The 24,625-nt window shown below is 37.9% G+C and overlaps 1 long non-coding RNA gene across 1 annotated transcript in view; it reads left to right on the top strand.

The window, feature by feature from the left end:
• The window catches only part of LOC138842675 (uncharacterized), a 91,305-nt gene that overhangs the window by 25,637 nt on the left and 41,043 nt on the right, over positions 1–24,625 (top strand). The window contains exon 2 of the long non-coding RNA XR_011377430.1: positions 18,997–19,072. This is a non-coding gene — a long non-coding RNA (uncharacterized lncRNA). The remainder of the gene's footprint in view (positions 1–18,996; positions 19,073–24,625) is intronic.

Raw genomic sequence — 24,625 nt, 5'->3', positions numbered from 1 at the left:
TTTGTAACTTAAATGCTGTTAAATGTTACCAAAGGAATAATGCTAAATATAAATACACAAAAAAGAAAGGAAATGCAGCCTATACTTAATTCAGTGGAAAATCAGGGTGAATAAAAGCCTCTCTAGGGTGATGAATTGATTCAATTAACTGTCATAGTTAAATTAATCCCATTAGAGAAACACACACTATCTAATGCTCTACCAAAAGTAACTTTCTAAATGGCTCTGTGGTCTCCCAGCAATTAATATAATATAGGTAGGTAAACACACATCCCCTAAAGCATTTTAACCCATTGTATTTCGAAGGAGGCTTGATCAGAATATTCTTATTTTCTGGTCCATCCTTGAAAGAAGCTCAATACCTGGGATATCATTGTCAGGTGAATCACCCTCAGAAGTTTATAAAAAGAAATTTCCCTTAAAGCTATCCTCACACTGAGTAAATACCTTTACTCACACTCAGTAAATACCTCCCTAGCTTTTATTGTGTAGTCCATCAGCAGGACACATATACTTGTATGAAGGAAAGCGGGACTTCTCTTCAATGAATTATGTGGAAAAGAGAAAGGCAGCCATGCCATGCCTTGAAAACTTCTACAGGAGGTCTGAAATGATGAAGATTTGAGCATAGTGCCCTAGAAAACTAAAATGGGTGACATGTCCTAATGCAAATATGTAGACTTCTTGGAAATTAAAATTTAAAGCAACACCACTTAAAATAGCACCAAAAATATAAAATTCTTAGGGATAAAGCTGACAAAGATCTGTAAATTGAAAACTACAAAACATTGTTTAGAGAAATTAAAGAAAACTTAAATAAATTGAGAGATGTTCTTTGTTCGTAAGATGGAAGACAATATTATTAAGATGTCAGTTTCTCCCAAACTGATCAATAGAGTCAATGCAATCCCAATTGAAATACCAATACACGTTCCTGTAGAAATTGACAAACTGATTTTACATTTCGAACAGAAATGCAAAAGACCTAGAATAACTAAAAGGCATGAAGTCGGAGGACTAATACTATCTGGCTTTGAGACAAATTATAAATATGTACATATAAAACTGTAAACGTATCACACAGGGCATCAGTGGCATCAAGATAGGTAAATGCATTAAAGGAAAAGAATGGAGCCCAGAAGAGACCCACAGGTATGTGGACGCTGATTCCTGGCAAAAGTTTAAAGGCAAATCAATGACGAAAGGTTATATTTTCAACAAATAATGGTAGATTAGATAATGATATGCAAAAAAGCAGAGTTTATCTATATCTTGCCCAACTTAAAATCGACAATAAACCTAATATAGAGCTTAAACTTATAAAACTTCTAGGAAAAAATTTTGTGACCTCAGGTTAGGCACAATACTATACTATATTAATACTTTGCTATAATACTAAAGACAGAACCCAAAAGGACATAAAAAATGAATAAATTGTACTTCATCAAAATTTGAAACTTCTGCTATTCAAAAAACACTGTTAAAAGACAAGACGGAGACTAGAAGAAAATAGTTGCAAAGCATATATCTGAAAAAGGGCTTGTATCCAGAATATATTCAGAACCTTCAAACCTCAATAATAAAAAAGAAAAACCCCAGTTTTTAAAAAGGGACCAAAGAGTTGAACAGACACTTCACGAAGAAGATGTATGGAAAACAAACAAGCATTTGAAAAGATACTCAATGTCATTTGACATTAGGGAAATGCAAAAACAAAACAAAACAAGACAAAAAAACCAAACCACAGTGAGGTATCACTACACACCTATAAAAATGGTCAAAGTTAAGATTGATCATACCAAATATTGGTGAGGATATGAGGAACTGAACTCACACACTGTGGGTGGGTATATTAAGCAGTACAACCACTTCAGAAAATGGTTTGGCAGTTCCTTTAAACGTCAAGTAAACACTTACTATAGGACCCAGGCATCTATTTCTGGTATTTTCCTAAAATCTAACGGGAAAATATAGGGAACTTGGAAGCATCACACACACACACACCCCTAACTGGCTCGATTGACTTAATTCTTAATTCTCTGTTACATGTACAGTGACAGAATGTATTTCCAAAGTATTGATTGCATCATTATCACTTGGCTTTAACGGTCTTTAATACACTTATTAACTTCCTAATATGTGTGACATTCTCAAACTTCCAGTGGCTCCTGAAAAATACAAATTGCACCTTCCAAAAGTGCTTTCTTCCATTTCAATTTCCCAGATATGACGTGCAAGTAAATCCACCCTCGAATGGCTAAAAACTCCAAATCAGTTCCTTGGGAGACAGGGGACTGAGTCCATAACTTTTCTATTTTCAAATCACTTTATTCATAAGTATTAACTTGAAAGCTATTTCTGGATCAATCAGATTCACACTGAGGTCTCTTAAAGTTTTTTTAACCATTTTTATTTTCTCAATTTTGAAAGTAAAAAAAAAAATTCTTCAATCTGACCTAAATTATTTCATTTTATGCTCTTCAATAGAATAACTCAGAATGAGTCAAGTTTCTTCAAGCTTTCTAACACCTTTCTTTCCATACCCCTGTCCTTTATCCTACAGAAGCCTCAGGACTTATTCCTCCTCTTATTTCACCAGCTCAGGACCCCCAGCAGGCTCAGTTATATATATACAACATCTGACCACATACCCCTTCTTTATCACTTTAATCACTTTTGCTAGCATTGCCATTTCCCTTCTACCTCTTGTCTTTTTCTACACCCCACCTACCTAGCCCTAATCTCAAACCAATCCAATATCTTAGGTGCTCAAATTCTGCTGGAGAAACCACACCACCATGCCCGCAGGTGCCCAGGTGCCCACTCACAGCTGGGCTGCAGTCCTCTCTGGCCAACCATTTATGTGTTCCTAGTGAGTATTCTCTGCCATCACTCACGAAGGCAAGTCACAACCATCAGGAAACCGTCCACTTGTCCTTCGCCTTCCCTGCTGCCCCTCCATCCTACTTCCTCTATGTGAGAGGGATACCAGCGAAGTTGGGGTGAACTTTAATTCAGGATCAGATATTTGAATTAGCATTATCTGATAGTTTCTTGGGCTTTGATCCCTGGAAATTTGCTCCAGGAACAGTTCCAAGGCATCGAGAAATATGCAAAGGAGAACAAGGAGAAAGGTATAATGCTAAGTGAGAGAAGAGTGAGATTGTCTGGGGGGAATTACAGAGGCAAAACCTTCAATTAAAGCCTTGAACTGGAACTAGGAGAAAAGAGGAATACAGACTTTTCCAGTGAGAGAAACAGTAATGGAAAAGCATGGAAGCAAAGGCTCATCTGGGGAGTTCAGTTGTGAGAGCATGGAGCCCAAGAGAGTGGAAAGCAGTGGGAAGAGGTAAGGCTCCACTGGAAGGAGATGAATTTGGAAGCCTCTTTTATGCCAGGTCAAGACATTTTTACTTCATCCTAGAGTAGGGAAGGTTGTTGTCTAAGCAGAGAAAGAAATCAGGATCCTTAAGATGTTAATGATAAAGCTTCAGCCCTCCTTCCTGCATTTAATAGAAGGTCCACATAGCAGGAAAAAAATCTCACATCTGAGGAGCTTCTAGGAGGGAAAAATCTGCTACCTCCGTTATCTACCCAAGAAACGAAGTGCTGAGGAGAGAAAGTGAAGAGGATTGGCTCTTTCGAGAGAAAAACTTCATTATTTGTGTGTTTGGGATAATGATTATCTTCTTCCCTATTATCTAAAATTTTAAGCAATTTAGCTACTAACCTCAGCAACAAGTGGAAAATATTCTGACAAATCAACACCCTTACTTAACATTCCCTGAGCCTTTTCGCTTATTATTTGTGGCGTAACTCCAGTCCTGTGGAACCAGACCAAAAGGATATCAAAAGGATTTCCTGTCAGTAAAGGACAAAAGGATAGTATTATTTAAAAATTTGGTGTAGTCAAGGAACAGAGAAGAGCGCAAGGAAGACCTGGAAAAGGGCCTTTGCAGGCAAAATTTATTGGAATTTTTGAGCTAAAGAGAGTGTGATAAAATCCCTAAACAAGACAAAGAAATTAAGGTACTGTGCAATTTGGGACCCTAAGGAGAAATGCGGAGAGTTTGGGAAACATTACTACAGAGCCTAAGAAGCATTTTTAGGTACAGTAATACTGCCTACAGTAAAACATAGGAGAGATAGTGCTTGCCGTGAATCTCTATGGCTTTGTGACTTTGGGCAAGTTTTAACCTCTCAAATCCTTAATTTCCTATCCATGAAAAGAGGCTGATAATAATAGTACTTGCTTTATAAATTGTTATTAAGGGTTAGAAATAATCAATGCACGTAAAAGACTTAGTGTCCGGCGTATATTAAATGCTTATCTTATGTTATCTATTATTATAAAAGGCAATAATTAGTGGGAAGAAATCTTGAAATTGCTTTTGTTTTCATGGAACTGAAACTGAGTGTAGGTTTTGAGTTAGTCTTTTCTGTAATGATGAAAAGCTAAATGCCTCCACTTTTGTTCACCAACAGCTATATATCTTTCCCAACATTTTTTTTTCCTGAAGAAATTCAATAACAATATGCAAATTCCTTTTTCTCCCAGGTTTTATGTGCATGTGTGCTTAGGGAAACAACATATTTATATATTTCTGACTTTGTTTTCAGTTGAACACTTACACATTTATCTTTTAAAGAAACAGATAGCAAATGGCAATACTCTCAAACAACAGAATTTTTTATGAAAAGAGGAAGGATTGGCTTATGGATATTTAAATGAGGTTAAACTCCACGTGGTTGAGGTCATACGTCCTTCTCCTCTGTTTTACTTTGAGAGTCGGCCTCAAAGATGTACTTAAACATATTTAATTTTATTTTTAAAAGCCATGCCTAATGAGTATGATTGTAAGAGAAACAGTGATTAGTTATTTGTTCGAAGGAGCAGATTAGAATTGAAAGTTATTTATAAAGGGAATAAAAACAATTCTGTATAATCACTGCTATTGTTAGTGGGGGGGTGTGAAATCAGAGATAAACCTTATTTTTTGAGAAAGAATGGAGCCTCTTCAGAAGCGCCAAGAGACCTCTGGGAATTTTAGGAGACCCTGACCCAAATTACTTCTAGAATTAAAATTTCTGTTCTTTTTCTATATAATTATTAAAATGAAAGTTGTAAAATTTTCTAAAGGCTGATATAATAATGTTTACAGCTATAGGTACAAGTGACAAAGAGCTGTAGTTTATGGAAAATAAAGGCAAAACACATATGCTCTCGTGATATTGACTAACTAGAAAGGGGGGAGGGTCTTATGTTATACTAATTACCCATAGTTTTTAAAAAAATCGATTCTTCTTTTGTCACGATGATGAAAGTGGCTATGGTTTTCTTTTACTAAAAGGTATGTGTGTTGGGCTTCCCTGGTGGCGCAGTGGTTGAGAGTCCGCCTGCCGATGCAGGGGACACGGGTTCGTGCCCCGGTCTGGGAGGATCCCACATGCCGCAGAGCGGCTGGGCCCGTGAGCCATGGCCGCTGAGCCTGCGCTTCCGGAGCCTGTGCTCCGCAACGGGAGAGGCCACAACAGTGAGAGGCCCGCGTACCACAAAAAAAAAAAAAAAAAAAAAAGGTATGTGTGTTTATTGCTGATGGCTTTGTAAACATGGAGCTGGGGGTTGTGATCCATCTTTATGTAATTCGCTAGGCACAGGCTTTGTTGTCCTTAAACAGAGTGCCAAAGCTGACATCACCATCCTTGTTCTCGCAGGGCTCCAGCTGGATGAACTCTGGGGCATGTGCCCTGACTTCATGTTCAGCATCAGGGTCAAAGCAAAGGGAGGGCTGACAATGATTCCATTGTGAGCTCTCTATGAAAATGCCATGATGATTCTCTGTCAAGCTCAGTGTCCATTGCACCACCACCCACCCCTCTCCTTCCCAGTGAGATCCTGTATCAAGCTTTTTAATGCAACCCAGATGGGTAAGGAAGAGAGGAAGAATGAGGGGGAAATGCAAGTCAGAGCAGTCATCATTCTATCCTTCATCTGAAAGTCATGAATCTTATTTTTTCTGCTTCTGTAATTTCTACTCTAAAATCTTAGGAAAACTTAAATGCCATTTTATACATAAGGTAAAAGGGACCCATAGTGTTCAAAGTACTGGCTCTAGGAGTAGAAACCAGGAGTTCTCTAACCTGTTTAGATTCTGACTACCATGTATCAATATTATTTTGGTACTCTTTAACACATGCTAAATCTGTCTCCTTGGTTGAGGAGAATTTATCTGTCTGTGTGAAGTATCAGGACATAGCAAAATCTACAGTTGGTATCCTTAGCTTTAAGAGACAAGCTGTCAGAAAAACTGTAAAAAACTTCAAAATGGGCAAAAAAAAATACTAAGTGCTCTGTTAGGGTATCTCTTTCTTACATTATCTTCAAACTTTTATGACTCTGATAATAATCCAAAAAAAGTTTTTATCCATAGAAATATAGATGTGCTGTATGTGGTGAAACTTAATTAGTTATTGCCTGGTGGGTATTGACAATTTCACATCTATTTGTATATCTGTGTCCTAAGGACTCTCCTTTGACTAAGTTGTAACGTCTTCTGGGTTCCCTCATGCATTAATAAGTTAAATAAAATCTTTAATACATGTTTGCTTTATATTTGTATGACAAACATGGTTTCCCCATGTTTTTAAACAAATTTATCCTTTATTTAAAAAAAATTAAAAAACATTAAAAATTTTTCCTTTATCAAGAACTTAAAACAATCAATAGACTCTTCATTTTTCCTTTGAATTACAAACTTATAGGTAGAAGAAATCTCCACAAAATGAGAAATGTTCTGACTTGCTTAATAGATTCTTATCAAACATTTCTGTCTTTGCTGTTCAAAGATAGTCCTAAAGATAATGTGTTAGTGATGCGTTAATATGCTTTGGAAGCTGCCAATCTGGGATCATTGGTCCATACAGAGTCCGGGTTAAGATGGAAGAGGCCGTGAGGATTCTTTACTAACAGTGCTGGTGAGGCATTCACGTCAGTGTGCTTCTCAAAAGGATGGAAGCCTCTTAATGGAGAATTAAGCTGAAGGTAAATAGCTCAGATAATTGTTCAGTTGGTTTAACTGGTTTGCAGCAAGAATGCCTCTCTCTCCTTCCCTAATATAACTGTGCCCTAAATGTCTCCCTACCTTATTGTTTTGTTTCATGTTTGACTCTGAAAACAAATATAAATATTTGAGGAACCATAAAGCCAATGAAATAATAATAAATATCACTTATTGGAAAGCTACTATTTCCAGACATTTTGCATTTATTACCAGAGTTATTCCTCACAGCAACTCTATCTGGAAAGTATTATTACCTATATTCTATATATGAGAAAACCAGTGCTCAAAGAGGCAAAATAATTAGCAGGGCTGAGCTTTGAACCCATTTTGGCTTGACTCTGAAGCCAGTGGGTTCAGCCATTAAGCAATACGGAGCCTGTGTTGCTGGGCTCTGGAGTTCTGTCTGGCTCTGAATCCTGGTTCAGCCACTTCAGCTCCCCCCAAGATGACAGGCATTTAGGAGATGGATAAGAAGAGTGAAATGGAAACGTCTGAAATACAAGAGGAGGACCACGAAAGCAAATGGCCACGGAGGGAGGAGAGGAGAGAATTCTAGAAAGAATTGAAGGATCGACTGTGTCAAATAGTTTAAGAATGTCAACTAACATAATGAAAATGAGTTTGTGTAGAGCAATAGGAGGTGATCACTGGCAAAGTTTGCCAGGAAGTTTTAGCAGAGTGGATGCAGAAACCAGATCAGAGTCTGTTGAAGGCAGATGGAATGAGGGGATATAGAAGAGAGAAATTGAAGACGCAGGAGAGAGAGATGCTGGTGGAAGTACCTAAGAGACCTTACACAAGTAGAAAAGACCATGTAAAAGAGAGACAGGTGCAGGAGCCTTGGACATCAGAACGGGAAACACCTGGCCAGCCTTTATTTCCCTGTGACGTAGGAGAGAAGGGTGCTGCTGAAGAAAGAGAGCAGGCTGTAAGGGTGGCAGGGACAGCAAAGAACAACAGGGCAATTTGCTGATGGTTTTGACTCGCCACTGTGGCTATTTATTTATTTATTTATTGGCCGCGAGGCTTGTGAGGTCCTAGTTCCCTGACCAGGGATCGAACCCGGGCCCTCGGCAGTGAAAGTGAAGAGTCCTAACCACTGGACCACCAGGGAATTCCTGCCATTGTGACAACTTATTATGACCATATAAATATTTGTCCAGAGAGGGCTGCAGGCCAGCTGTGACTGGGCATCTGAAAGAGTGATTAGTCCGCACGGTGGTGTGGTTTCCCCAGTATGACTCAGGATCCTAAAATGTTGGATTGTTTTAAGATTAGTTTGGTAGGTAAGGTGGGTGAGGTGTAGAGAAGAGCTAGGTGTGGAAGGGAAGTGGCAATGCTAGCCAAAGGGACTAAAGGGAAGGGGAGGACGACAAGGGATGTGGTCTCACTGTATATCAAGCAACTGAGTCTGGTTGGGGTTCCTGGTCAAGCAAGAGGAGAACCAAGTCGTGAGGGTTTCTCTGGGAGGAAGAACAGGGGTGATGATGAAACATCTTAGCTCAGATTTCACCCAAAGAGCAATGCCTAAGACCTTGCTGATGAAACACTGAAAAACTCTCTCCGTGTCTCAGCTCTGAAAATGTTAAAGTGAATAAATTATTAAGGACTAATTTTTCAGCCTAATAGAAGTCATTTCAAACAGGCTTGTCTTTCAGGTGTTTCTGAGATAGCATTAGTATCTAGAGAACTCATAAATAAAGAGCGGTCTATAGAAGTTTCTTATTATTTCTTTTCATATTTTAGATCATTAATATCCTTGTAGTCTGTCTATGCTTTGTTTAGAGGTGATGCAAATTATCTACCTCACACGAAGAAGCACTGCAGTAGAAAGCAAGTTTAAATAATTCTTGTAAATCATGATGTCTTTACAGAATCTTCCTGAAAGTAGGAAAGGGGAATGAGAGACCACCATGTGAATCCCAGTGAAGGTTCACTTTTGTAATTATAAATTGTAATCATAATTTATTTCATTTCTGGACTTGACCGAGGGTAACGGAAGACTATCCATTTTTCTATTCATGCAGAGAAAAACAACTCATTTCCATTTATATCTCTGATTCTCATGTTAATAGATGGTAGGAAACAAGGGGGAGGAAGCAATTTTAATAACTAAATGAAATTACCTTATTATCAGTTATTATCAGTTGCTACATTTCTGTGTGTTTGATACATTTTAACCAAGTGTTACCTAACTTATTTAAGAAATCACAAAAACTTTTAAAATTTTGAAAGAAATTTGTCATTCCTTAAGGACAAGGGAAGGACTATTTTCTTCTTAGTCCTTTAAGGCCTCAGTATTAGTTGATTTTTCTATTTTTCTAATAGAAAGATAGACCCTATAAATAAAACAAAATCTTGAACTTGATATTTGCTGAAATCAGCCAACAAAATAAGACATCTAATTGCTCTCTCTTGAACCTGCTTAAATTCTGTCATCCTTGAGGAAATATTAAGTTAAAGCATCCACTTGGAAAGCTTGTAAGATAATTTGAGGGGAGAAAAGGCTGGAGGGATAAGAGGAAGTGTTAATGACAGACCCTCTGAGATGGAGTTGGCAGTGGTGCAAATCTATCGTGAGTCATAAGGCTAATATATGTACACAAGTCTATTAAGCTCTTCTGTGTCAGGCTCAGCATTTTCCTTTCCATTTTTCTCTCTGGAAATACTATTAGTCAGCTAATGCACCTTGCTACAAGAGACAAGAAAGACTTCAGGGATTTGGGATATCATGATGCCTTGGATCATTGCACAGATGAATTTTCTGTGCACTTTGCCTCAAATAAAATGGCCTACCCCTCAAAAGTTAACTTTTGATAAATATTTTTTTCAAACTTTTATTTTCATCTCAATATTTTTAATTATAATAATATCATTGTAATCATCTGTTTCCCTAGTCAAACCCAAATGAAAAGGAATAAAGATGAAACAAATGTGGGGAGTCATATCAGAGCTGAAGGAAATTAGGAGAAATTAGGAGACTATTTAAAATGCCTTTTAAATAGTCATGTCCAATTCCTTTAGAAATATTTTAATTTAATAATATTTTAAAATAAAACATTTAAAAAATGGTACACTTGTTTTCTTAAGTATTTTCTTTTCTGGTAGCCTCCAGCATACGTATATGGTAGCCACCTGGGCTGAACCTTGCTGGATGTCAGAACTAAATTAAGAAAAAGCAATTTTCATTATTTTCTGCTTTCCCAATTATTATCCTCCCTGGTACTGCATTGCGTCCAAATGTTATATAAACGTCACTATCTTAACACCACTCTCAACTTAATCTATTTGAACACTAATTTGTTAATCATTTTTTTCTGGGAAAACCTATGTGTTCTGGAAAGTTATGTTTTAAAGAAAGATTTTGCAAAGTTTATTTTTTTTTACCCTTTTCTCTGTGTGGCTTCCCCATAGCTAGCCTCCTAGCAGCTGGCTATCTGCTGTTGGTCCTGATGCAAAATGTCAGGCCTCTTGCTGGGAGGAGGGCTGTGGTTCGGGGGTGGGGGACTCTGGAACAGAGTTTAAAGCCCTAGGATGCATGTTCGCCTTTTCTCCCATGTCATCTGTATTTCTTGAGGCTTCCAGGTATAGACGCTCAGAAAAAAGGAACCCAGACCATCCTGAAGAAACTCTTGGTCTCTTTAACTCCCTCCTTTCAGCTGCCTGAGCTCTGGAATTAACCCGTTTTGTGCAGCCACGCTGTGAAAATTGATGCGTAAATCATGAGATACAGCTTTATTAGAAGGAGTAAGGAATTCCCTCATATTTTAAAATGCTCGCAAACAAGTCCTTCAGAGCTGTTTCAGAACACCGGGAATTTGTTAAGATACACCGGGAATTTGTTGTTAAGATCTATGTACAAGTGAAAGGTTAGAGTGATTTTTAACAGGCAAATATAATTTTGCATGTCTCCATTTTATCATCATAGCTTCGATGTTTCAAAATCCTTTGCTCCCTTTCAAAAAATTCCTGGTGTTTAGTAACATATTGATGCCAAGCTACTTTCTACATAAAAACATTGTAGAAGTAGAACTGAAAGACATTTTACAAGCCAAGACCCAGCCCAGGCCCTGGAGTTCTGTTACTCTTGTAACCACTGATAACATCGCTCAACCTGAAGCTGCTTGGAGCCGCAGTCAGCAGCGCTCTGCTCCGTTTTAAATGTTTGATGTTATCAGCTGTAACAGGGAAACCAAAAGCAACACAATGCTCAGGTCTTGGAGTAACGAAGTGGGAGGAACCATGCCTAGACTATTCTATGAAAATGCACATACCTCTAACTACTATAAATCCAGATTCACGTACCAGCAAATGTTTATTGCTAAAATTGTTTAAAATTCTTTTCCATCACCCTCTTCGTGAAAGCAGAGACTTACTTGCCTATCACAGTTTCTGCCGCCTTTTGAACATTTCTGTGATGAAAGATGACAAAAAGCAGTGCAACAGCCCACTTCTCTGGGAGAAGCTAGTCCCAATGCCTAAGGGAAAACATTCAGGAACTCTTACGAAAATCAGCCTTTGTTCAGAGAAGGAGGTGAACAAGCAGGAGTTTTTACTGGGATGAGTAAACCAAGCCTTCAGCAAACCAAGGAACAAAGTTACAAGAAAGGCTCAACAACTCACCAGGACCAAATTAGGGCAGGACTACAGAAAACAAATCATTTTTTCTGGTCATGGGGCTTAGAGGAAGTGAATTGGCAGTTCAGATAACAGCTTTGAGAGACACATCAACCTGAGCTGTATAAGTACGTTCTAATCAATAGAAATTTCTTGTAATTGGACCAAAAAAAACCCCACTTTCCACTTGATTAGGAAAAGTGCCATTTCTATCTATTTTTATTTTGTTCTTTGAAATGATACCGGACTTTAGCTAATCCCTTAGTCCTAAAATATGGCTATCGGGAATGAAAGGCTATAATAGTCACCCCATATTATTTTAAATTTTGTATTAATGTCAGAGGAGATGAAAGGGGAAGAAAATTCGCACTCATGCTGAAATTGCAGGTGGAAATGTGTGAATGACGCCTGGGACACTTCTGTTTGGCGCTGAAAGCTGTGTTTTCTCTGCACTGACCCATATGCTGCTAGCCATAATTGGACTTAATTTAGTAAAGCATTTTGCTCTGAATAAAGTAGACATTTTCAACTTATAAGTGTGTTTAACAGAAAAGAAGAAAAGACTCTAAATTAAGAAATAATTCTAAATACAATTTCTTCTGCTACAACACATGTTCTATAATGTGAATAAGTTCAAATGGGATTGATATAGAAAGAGATGACATCAGTAGAATCGGAAAGACCAGACAGTTCTTACGTGATTTTCCCCCAGTATCCTAATGTTTTGTGCTCTAACATCAGAATGCAAGGTGTACTAAGGAAGCTGGATCCAGCAAGCCATGGAAGAACGCGGTACTGTGAATGGTGTTCATTCACACCACCTTTTCTTGAGGTTGATCACATGCAGAAGAAACAGTGACAAGATAACATCCAAACATCAGTCTAGATCTTTGCAAAGCCTGCATCTGCTTATCAACCTACAACTTCTGAGGGCAGTTTGCTTGTCTCCATAATTCAGCAGACTTTCTTTGACTCCCTTCCATTAGTCTACCTTCTTTTGTATTTTAGGATAAAGTCTTATAGTATTTATTTATAATAATTTTAACATTAAAAAAAACTGTGATCAATAGTTTTAAAGTAGGATTTGTGGTTGTTGTTTGTTGCTGTGGTTAGTGCTCTGGCCATAAAGTGGCAAAGGGTTTTAGTTATCGGGATTAATTCTATTTTTTTTCCCATAAGCTCTGTAACTTTAGATGTTCAGTGTATCATATTGCAAGCTTTTTAGAAATGTACTGTGTGCTATAGCAGACGCTTATGCTTCTAAATACACATTTTCATCAAAATGTAAAACATGAAAATAATGTTTTAATAATGTCATATATTTGTAAGGCATTTACAATCTTCAGACTGATTCTGTGTGAGAATAGATTTATCTCCCTGATGTAGAATAACCAGTAAATCTTAATTTCTGATTTGGGTGATATATGTGTAAAAAGAAATGAAATTAATTGAGAAGTTGCATTCAGTGAGAGGTAATACAATACAGCATAAGAATGCAGGTTCTGAATGGACACTGCCTGGTTCAAATATCAGCTCTGCTGTAGCTTGGGGAGGTCATTTAACCTCTCTGTGCCTCAGTTTTCTCATTTGTAAAATGAAAGTATAATAGTGTTTACCTCATAGGATTGTTGTAAGGATTAAATAAAATATTTTAGTACTTAATAATATATACTAAGTATTATTTTGCTTTAAAATACAATTAACTGGGCTTCCCTGGTGGCACAGTGGTTGAGAGCCCGCCTGCCGATGCAGGGGACACGGGTTCGTGCCCCGGTCCGGGAAGATCCCACATGCCGCAGAGCGGCTGGGCCCGTGAGCCATGGCCGCTGGGCCTGCGCGTCCGGAGCCAGTGCTCCACAACGGGAGAGGCCACAACAGTGAGAGGCCTGCGTACTGCAAAAAAAAAAAAAAAAAAAAAAAAAAAAAAAAAAATACAATTAACTGATGAAATTGTCATACAATACTTATTTTTTTCTAGAGGATAAGAGTTTCTTGAAGGTAGGATCTATGTCTTATATAACTGTTGTATCTTCAGTGCATTAAGCATAAGAAAGTTCCAACTAATACTTGTTAAATTGGATTTAATTCTTTGATTACTTTTTGTTTTTCTTTGACTAGAAAATTTGTTTGAGAATTAGTCCTTCCAAAGATAATCATTTTTTTCCTGTGTAATCTAGACTGTTTTAAAAAATATTTTAAAATTTTAATTCATTTTAGAATTCTTTATCTTATCATTGAAACAAAGAGCAGCAACAAATAGGTATCAAATGGTGGAATAATAGAGGAAAAAAAGATGAAAAATCTGAAGACAAACAACAGTAAGATTTTTGGATATAGAACTTTTAGTTCCGAAGAAACCACAGGCTTAACTTTTATAGGTAGCTAAAATGTGATAGTTAAAAAATGCTTTTTAGCCAAACACTGCTGGATGCTGAGGAATCAGGAAAAACAAGTCCCTGTCCTGAAAAGCTTATGATACTATAAAAGCGATGAGACACCTATATGATACCTGAACCCCCTGAATAATATAGGGTCATTCAATTTCATATTCATACAGGTCAAGTTTGAATATGAAATTAGGTAATAAGTGGCTCACCAGAGCGGGTTCTGAACTTTAGTCTCTCCAAGCAGCCTCATCTTTAAAAAAGAGGTTGTTAGCTTAAAGTTCCTTCAAACTGTGAAAATCTAGAACTTAATGTCTATAAATAGATCCTTTGATTTGTACGCTTTGAAATTCAACAGCCTTCTCAATTGACAGACATTTCTGTCACATCTCTCATTGTTACCTTTTCTACTCATCAAATAATAAAAGACTATATGGATTTGGCAGCAAGAAGATTATGAGTAACATTCAAGGGAATGGTAGTAGCAAATAGATGTCATCACAAAGCTTTACAGAGGAAATTGATAATACACTCTAGATGAGACGTCTTAGTTTAGTTCTCTGTAGATCAGTAAAACATATTTCTTCCTGTTAGTTATGGAATGCAAATATATTCCCACTCCGTGTTAAGGAGAGAATTATGAGTTAATACTTTAGTGTTCATAATGTTTAAGTAGATCACTTTCCTTTAACTCCAGTGTCTCCAAGTACATTTCCAGATTGGTTTGTGGTTTCTGCTCTTATCCTTTTTTAGAGAATGGTGTCCCTTACAGGTTCAACATTGTACCCCTCCTGGTGACAGTTTATAACTCTGTAAATGTATTTTAAAAACCACTGAATTGCACACTTGAAACAGGTGATTTATTTTATGGTATATGAATTAAATTGCAATAAGTCTGTTTAAAAAATAATAAGGATAAAGGATATCTAAGAACCCTAAAATTGATCTCTATTTACATACCAGAGATGCTTACAGCGTTAACATAGGGCCAAAGTCCTATAATCAGCAATCTTGGAAATTTTTCTATGGATTATTTATGTCTATATTTCAGAGATCCTTTTTTAAAGTAATTTTTAAATAACAGTTAAAAACAAAACCAAACAGTTCTATTAAGAATGATACACTAGATTTTTTGTTTTTCTCACTGCATGATAGAGAATTTGTTCTTTTGAAATTATAGACATTTTAGACACAAAAGTCTAAATCTTCATTTGCTTTCGATTTTTTGAAAAAGAAGAATGTAGACCACAATTTTGGATATTACTTGGTTTTTGTTCCATGCCCCAACAAGTGCATGGGATTAGATGTCTCTTAATCCCAGCTCTGCTAGCAACAAGCAAGGTGACCTCAAGCATGTTTCATAAATTGTAATTTTCCTACCCATAAAATGGCAATAATAAAGGTATGGATTCTTTACCAACTTGTTGTGAGCATGTATGAATACATTAAGTCACATTGAAGAGTGCCTGGTAGATAGGAAGCACTCAATAAACATACATTAGTGTTAGTATATTTTACTTACTAAGATGAATTGTTTTCTGAGCTCTTTCATGTATAAGAACTCTATGAGAAACCATTTAATCATGGCGTTCTGCTCATTTTAGAAACATGTGAAGAAAAAGTAGATACATCTGATTCTAACCAGACATGAAAATGTAGGCTATGTTCTTTTAATGGGAAAAACTGTGAATTGAAACAGGAAAAAAATTTTTTTTTTTTGCGGTACGCGGGCCTCTCACTGCTGTGGCCTCTCCCGTTGCGGAGCACAGGCTCCGGACGCGCAGGCTCAGCAGCCATGGCTCACGGGCCCAGCCGCTCCGCGGCACGTGGGATCTTCCCGGACCGGGGCACGAACCCGTGTCCCCTGCGGCAGGCGGACTCTCAACCACTGCGCCACCAGGGAAGCCCTGAAACAGGAATAATTTTGTCTAATAACTTTTATTATATGATGTGTGAAAGGATCTGCTACAATGAGAGCCTTGCGGGCATTACTTAGTGTGGTTTAGTTCCCTCCCTCTTCTCAGCAGCACTGTGAGGTTGGTAGTGTTGTCTACAACTTTACAACTAAAGACGATTGTGGCCAGAGTAGAGAAGGTGGTGGGAGGGTGAACTGTGTCCTTAAGGAGGCCTATTATGTGTGGGATAATGTATTAGGCATATTATTTCTACGGATGAAGAAACTGTAGAAGAGAATATTTGCTCAGTCAGCAAGCTAGGAAGTAACAGAGACAGAGCTCAGCCGCCAAGGCAACTCCTGGTATCCTCACAACGCTGTCTTTTCCAAATACCAGCCACACAGTCAGATACATTGAAACAGTCAATTCTTTACTGTTTAAGTTGCAAGCTACCAAATCCTTATTTCCTCCCTGGAAGACTTACTGTGACATCTGCATACAGCCTATGTCTCTTCTTTCTTAATTTTGAAAACTTCCCTTCACCCTAGATTTATAGTTCATTTTAATGGGGTTCTCTGCAGCCCAAGATTTCCTGTTTAAATGTTTTCTCTGACAAGTAATAGTGTATAAATGTAATAACAGATATTAGATGTGACAACTGCATTGAAATAATTTTTATGACAAAATTACTTCTAAATTATTTTTTGGTAGTTTATTTGCAGCTTAATATTGTATAATTTATACAAGGAATTGGATTAGCCTGTGACTACAAAAACAGTTAAGGGAATGGGAGACATACGAAAATGATCAAGTTGTTTAATTTAAAGAGGACAAATTAATATGGCCAGAATAGGTTTTTTCCCCCTCCACAAAACGCCACTTTAATCAAGTTTCTCTCCAATTCAAAAACTATCAATGACACCCAATCACATTAAAGTGCAAGCTATTTATATTGTCTTGAAGTTCATCACGTGCTTCTCTAGCCACATCTCCCATAGCTTCTCTCAACAAAGTTCTATACAACCCACTGTCTGTCAAGTACACCTGGTACATTTCTACCTCTTTCATTTCATGCACTGTTTTCTTTCATTGCAATATCCCACATTTGTCTCTGACTATATGCATCTGACTCCTCCTTCAAACCTCACATCCTTCATGAAGAGCATTCCTTGCCATTTTTCTCCTCTGAGCTCCTACATACTTACTGTACCTACAATTTATATGATATTATAGATTAATAGTACATCCTGTCATTTATAGAAAGGGAAAATGAAAATCAGAGAAGTTAGGTGATATGACATGACAACTTTCTGACTGAGGTCATTTAAAATGAGGCTCAGTTTAATTGAGCAAGCAGATATTGGATGCCTGTGTTATGGAAAGCATGATGCTAAGAGCTTCTGGGATCTCAAGTGAATAAGATCTTCCATACCCCTGGAAAGATGAGCTATATACTTTTAGAACAAGGCATGCTATACTTAAAATTAAAATAAAAAAATAAAAGGTATTGTCTGATATTTTCTAGCTCTAGATATGACTCTCAAGGACATTTTGTAGACTTCAGGAAAAGACTGATATCAACACTAAGGAGAGATTTCAATTTGGGTCTATTTGTCAACAAGCTTGGGAAGTTCACGTCTCTGAGAGTCCTTCCAAATGTGCCTATGGGCCAATATGATGGACAATTTTATGTGTCAACGTGGCTAGGCAGAGAACCCAGATATCTGGTCAAATACATTGGGATGTTGCTTTGAGGGTATTTTTTAGATGAGATTATCATATAAATCAGTAGCCTTTGAGTAGACAACCCACCATGTGAGCAGTCTCATCCAACCAGCTGAAAGCCTTAACAGAAAAAGACTGACCTCCCCTGAAGAAGGGAGAATTCTGCCTATAGTCTGCTTTTGGACTCAAGCTGAAGCGTCCAAACTTCCCCGAGTCTCCAACCTTCCAGCCTACCCTGCAGATTTTGGACTTGCCAGCCTCCGCAATTACATGAGCCAGTTCCCTCAAATAAATTTCTCTCTCTCTCTCTCTCTCTCTCTCTCATTCACACACACACACACCCTTTCGATTATGTTTCTCTAGAGAACTTCAGTATAGCTAAGGTCCCTTTCAGCTCTATCTGCCTGTGATTCATGTATAAAATGGAATTTCTTCTTCATATCTGCGGTTCAGCCATGTTTGTTCAAAAATCTTTGTCTGAGTTTATTATTTGTCCTTAGTTTGTTTCCTTGAAGTGGAATCACTGCATCAAGAGATGTGGCCATTTTCAAGATCCTTGATACTTATTTGGATTGTATAACATACTTTGGGGCTTTGTGGCCTGCTCCCTGCATTTATAATTTTTGAATTTGAATAGCATAGAAGAAATAATTATAGACTATTTGCAATTTGCATAATCTCATTTATTTTACTTTTCTTTCTCCTCTGTGAGATCTCCCCAACCTTTCATTCTATGCCTTCATGGATAAATTGGCAGCAATACTAGTCTGTGAATAGCAATTTTTTTTCCATAGGCCTTAATCTTCTTGCTTGTTGTGGAAAAGAAACCACTGTTGAAAGCCATTCATATGAGAAATTAGTAGCTCCTAAAATACTGCTGGAGCAAAAAGGAATTTTCCAGTCTGTAGGATAGTATACCCTTGCAAAAAGTTTAATTCAGTCCTCCTAAACACTGTATTTTCATTTTTACTGAACACTGACCAATGTGCCATGTTTGTCTCTGAGTTGCAATTATTAGGGCTTGGATTCATTTATTCTCCGTTAATGTATTCAGCAAATACTTACCTACTTTATTTGCCAGGCACTGTGGAGGCACTGAGGATAAAACATGAACAAAATGGACTTTTGTTGTAGACTTCTGCTTTTGTGGAACATACATTCTAGTAGGAAGAGGAGAATGTCACTACCAAATGGACAAAACTTTTAAAACTTCAGTCCAAAAAATTAAAAAATAATATGAATGTATACAGAATATTTGGAATCACAAAATAGTGATGATTAACAGCTCATTTTTGTTCTCTTATTTTGCCTTAGTTACAGGGACCATGGAAACATTTGCATGTGTGATCCTTGTACATGTGATCCTAGACTAGCCCTAAGGATGCCACAGGTAAGCAGTTTGGACACAAAGCTTTCAAGGAAGGTTTTAGTACATTTTGATAGAGTTGTTTTAAATTACAAAACTAAACTATGTTCATTATAAAAACTTCATAAAAGAGAGAATCAGTAAGAAACAAAAATTGACAGTCTAGCTCACGGTTGAAAGAGAACTACTGCTAACACTTTAAAATGTTAAAATAGGCAATATAAATAAAATATGTACGTATAAATGTACATACTTTAAAAATCAGGCTTGTGTCATACATAGTACTTTGTAGCCTCTGTTTTTCCTTAAAGTTATGTCACAGAGCTTTTTTCTATCTTGAAGTATTTTCCCAGAACATGATATTGAATGGCTGTAAAAGTGCTCTAACGGACATAACCCATGTGCTATTGTTGGACATTTATATTCTTTATCTCATCACAGCATCTCTGATCATTTCCTGAAGATAAATTCATAGAAATAAAATGGTTGGGTCAAAATGAAGGCACATTTTTATCATTCTATTGCTTATGGCCAGACTATAACAATTTACACTCCCGCTAGCAATGTATGCAAACACTAAGGAGTTTATTTATTTTTTTTTAAAAAGCCAACTAAAGGTGAACAGATAAGATGAACAGGCAAGTCAGGGCTGTGTGATCCCAAGGGTCTGCCACGGTGGGACTCGCTGTCTTTGCAGAAGGCTGTCTGTTCAGGTCAGAAGTGGCTGTATTAGTTGTCTTTAAGTCCATGTTTTGATGAAGCAGATTGGCTGTTGAGAGTGGGCTGTGTGCGGTATTTTACAAGCAGGATTTGGGCCTTCTTCCAGCTCTGGCTGGCGCTGACTCAGTCAGCCAAATCTGCTTGGCACAAAGCTGCCAAAGTCAGAGAGACTCTTCCCTTGGCCTCCGTGTTACATATACGTAAAGCTTAGAAACCCCTCTTTCTTCTGGAGTTACTCTTTTGTTCCAGGTGGCAGAGAAGTGATGGTTTCCTGTTCTATGGAGGCTCTGGAAGCCTTTCAGTCTTCCCAAAGGGACAGGTCATTTCCCTACTTCCAACACTCCAGTGACTTTCTGTGCTATTTTAAAACAAATAAAAGTCTCCGTGATGGAAAACGTTCCTCCCGTGACCTTTCTGACCCTTACTCAGTATCCGCCAGCCCCATAGAGCCCCTTTCTGTCCCTTGAACTTTGCAAGGACATTCTGACCTCACGGCCTTTGTACCTGCAATTCTTTCTCACTCTTTTCTCATATCTTTACCTCTGGGTTATACTCATTCTGATATAAATATCTAAAAATTGTTCCCCTCCATTATTACACTCCTCACTGTCTGTTACAGTACTCTGCTTTTTAAAATTCTTCTCAGTATTTAGCATTATTTGAAATTACATCATTAATTAATTTGGCTTTTTCCTTGTTTATTGTCTGTATCCTCTTGTTGGAATATAAACTCCATGAGGGCAGGGGTCTCCTGTGTCTTGTACATTGCCAAATCCCTCTGTGCTTAGACCTGAGCTAAATATAATGAATATGCGTTGGATGAGTGAAGGAAAGAAGGAGTAAATTAGATGGGCTGGTTCTGGGTGGGCAAGATAATCCACTTTCCCCTCGTTGTGCTCACACTGCCATAGCAAATTTAGCCTTTAGTAAAATGTATGCATTCAGTCTCTGGCCCTGCTCCTAGCAGAGTGACATTCAAATGTGCATTAAAAATATATCAATCCCACATGTCTCATGCCTCCAGAGGTGCAAGGTCAGATACCAGGACTCTTGCCCTTCCTTACAGAGGTAATTTTTAGATAATCTTGTGCAAATTTAGAGTAGTCCCAGATCCCAATACTTGCCTGACGAAATGCTTGAGGAGCTAAACTCATACACACTTTTCTTAGCTATTTAATTTTTTTATTTTTACGTGAAGAAAGCTTTACATTAATTATGCTTTTGGGGTCTCACTTCACTTACTGTTTACCTAATTTACTCTCTAATTTAAAAAATAAGATTAAAAAAATATAATACACCTAAAGTCCTAAGGAAGTTGTTTGGCATGTGACAAGGCTTCAAAACAGATTAATTCTCTCTCCAGGAGTCTTTCTCTCTCTCTCTCTTAATTTGTTTTTTCTAAAAAGATGCAGAATGAAAGAAACCTAAAAGCATGTCAGAATGGTCTATGGGGAGAGGATGTTAATGTTCTTCTTTTTATTATCTCTTTCTTAAAGAACTGATTTATTACCTTTGGTACCAGTATTTTCTCTTTCAAAATTTGATAAATTGGGAAACTCCTCCCCATAACAGCTGGAGAATATTTAAGATGGGCATTTATATACTGTCTGGGTTCTGCCTACTAATCACCATGTGACTTTGGTGGACAACTGGAATAGTGATTCTTATTGTAAAACAAGAGGTTTCAACTTGGTGGTCCTTAAGTATAATGGTGTCAAGGAAAACTTAGTTGACTTATAAACTCAGGTTATTTTACATACATTAAAAAAAGATAGATTTCTGATTCTCTCAAAAATAATACTAATAATCAGGCGCTCTGGCAATGCTGACCCCACAGTTCTGAATGGCAATATTTGGCTGGAGATGAGTGGTGTCAGCTTCGTCTACCTAAGGTATGTTATTGGCCATGGGTCACACTCATTTTTGTTTGGCTTTGCTCATTTATGCCACATTCTTGGCTCTGAAGATGTCAGAGTCTGCTCCTCCTGGATGACATGATCTCCCAAATACCTTCATCCCCTGACAGCGCACCCCAGGACCTCACTGATCTGCCCCAGGCTTGGCGTTTTCCTTGCTCCATCTCACCCCGATGAGAGCCTGGGACTCTCCTGTGCCTTGTGCACTAGGGTCTGCACCACGGGCGATGGCTGTGGTTTGTCTTTGCTCTGTGCCCAAGCTGAGGTGAGAAGCTTGAGAGAAAAAAGAGGGAGGAGATATACAAGGCCTTGAGAAAAAAATGATAGAGAAGAGAAATTAACCAGCTTTTTGGCTTTTCTCCCTCATCTGTCTGATCAAGTTCATGTTGACTCTGTCTGTATTTAATTTATAATGTACCACTCATTTAGAATAGGGTTCAGCAGTCTGTAGTCCCCCTCCAATTTGGCTGCATTAGGAACTGGAGAATGAGTAATAGCCTTGTTATTAAAAAGAAGTAAAAAGGAAGGCAAAATTAGAGTGATGTATTTTTTAAGAAAATCATTTTTTGTGTGTGTAGAGAAAAGCAAAATTTCAGACAGATTTGAAAAAGATGATTACTTTTTTGATCTATCAGAAAGTGGATCATATTTAAAAAACCAAATGGGAATAATGACTTTGGGCATTGGAGAGACTGGGGAGAAAACTGACCAGGACATATTAAGCTGCTCTCCAGTACCAGCATGCATGTGGTCACGGCAAAATGAGAACAATGTCTGAAAGAAAGGAAATGAAGGTCTTATCGTAGAAGCCAAAAAGATTTCATTTTTGTTTTCCCCAGAAATATTATTATCAGCTGTGACTGCTGACGAAAGACCACTTAACATTCTCTTCAAAGAATAATCACCAGCCTCTTCTCTGGCCCCATCTCCCATGGACTAACATGATGAAGACAGAATTTTGCCCTAATTCTTAAAAGAACAGGAAATCACTGATGTAATCCGTTTGTTTAAATCTAGAAAACCTTTCCCAGAAGTGTTTGCACTGCCAAACTGGGAAGGGATGTCTGGGGGAGTAATTAAAGGCTTTAAACATAAAAGAAAGAGAAATTCTTACTGCAGGCTGGAGACCCAGGTTAATAACAATGGGAACCAAGGGACATTGAGATGGGCAAGCCAAAGTCGGTTGGAAAATGTGTCAGTGTTGTGTGAGACGTTTGAAGTTGGTGCCGATGAGAATCAATGGCTCTGGTTTACCTTTGCCTAGTTTATGCTAAGCAAATTAGTATTTTAAACAAGATGGCCAGAGGCAGAGTAATATCTGCACAAGAGAACATACTCCTTGAGGGCTTGGGCTGCTTCTTGTTGGTTATAGGTTGGTGTAGATAATGCATTAAAGTCTTTTTCTTAGAACTACATTTAGGGGGCTTCCCTGGTGGCGCAGTGGTTGAGAGTCCGCCTGCCGATGCAGGGGACACGGGTTCGTGCCCCGGTCCCACATGCCGCGGAGTGGCTGGGCTCGTGAGCCATGGTCGCTGGGCCTGCGCGTCCGGAGCCTGTGCTCCACAACGGGAGAGGCCACAACAGTGAAAGGCCCGCATACCGCAAAAAAAAAAAAAGAGAACTACATTTAGAGCAGCTAGATAGAGTCACTGTTATGATCTGAATATATGAATGGTGTATATTAAAAGTATTATTCTGTAATGCTAATTTGAAGGTGCATATATGAAAATTCTGCAAGCAATCTCGGCTGGACATAGTGAAAACTGAAGTTATTACTTGTTTTTCCCCTACTTCACTGGTTGATTCCCACCCCCCCCATCTCCTTTACTGGTCCTTCCTCTTCTTTGTAACCCATGCCTGATTCAGAGATTGTTTCTCAGCCTTCTTACTTCTGAGGTGAAATCACTGAGGTTCATGATTTTAATAATATATATACTGTGACTTCCAAGTTCATAGCTGCAGTTCCAACCCAACCCCTGAGTTCCGGAGTTATACATACAACTGCTTACCTAACATCTCCACTTTCTTTTCAATATCTAATAGATACCACAAAGGTTACATATTTAGAGCACTGTTGAATGTAAACTCAGTGAAGTTAGGGACTTTGTCTAAAAGTGCTAGGTATGTAGTAAAAGCATGCTAAATATTTGTTGAATGAATTAATAAGTGATTATCCTAATTTACCCCCAAATCTGCATTTCTTTCTATACAAGTCTATTGTTATATATCCAGCTGGTAAATGTAGAAAACTTGAACTCATTCTTCCTATATCTCGCCCTCCACATCAAATCAATCATTCAATCCTCTGAATTGTCCCTGAGAAAATTATCTGTAATCCATTTCTTTCTATTACTACTATCACTGAAAATTCTTGTGTTCTCTAACATAAGTATTATACGTTCTGTTATAGTCTGAATTGTGTCCCCCCAAATTCATACGTTGAAGCCCTAATCCCTAGTACTTCAGAATGTGTATGAAGACAGGGCTTTTAAAGAGGAAATGAAATTAAAATAAAGCTGTTAGGCTGAGCCCTAATCCAATCTGACTTTTGTCATTATACAAAGGGTATATTAGGACACACAAAGAGGCATCAGGGATGTTGGTGCACAGAGGAAAGGCTATGTGAGGACACAGTGAGAAGGCGGTCATCTGTAAACCAAGGAGAGAGGCCTCAAGAGAAACCAAACCTGCCAACACCTCAATATTGGACTAGGCCCTAGAACTATGAAAAAATAAATTTCTGTTGTTTAAGCCACCCAGTCTATGGTAGTTCATTGTGGCATCCTAGCAAACTAACACATCTTCCCTAAAAAATCCTCTAGTCATCTCTAACAAGATGACTCATATCTATCCCTCATATTCTATCTATCTATCTATCTATCTATCTTTCATAGGTTGGAAAAAAAGAAAAGAAAGGAAAAGAAATATAAATAATTACAGC

This window comes from Globicephala melas, chromosome 4 (genome assembly GCF_963455315.2).
Source record: "Globicephala melas chromosome 4, mGloMel1.2, whole genome shotgun sequence".
Lineage (NCBI taxonomy): Eukaryota > Metazoa > Chordata > Mammalia > Artiodactyla > Delphinidae > Globicephala > Globicephala melas.
The sequence above is the reverse complement of the archived record's forward strand: the minus strand, read 5'-3'. Positions and strand labels throughout refer to the sequence as shown.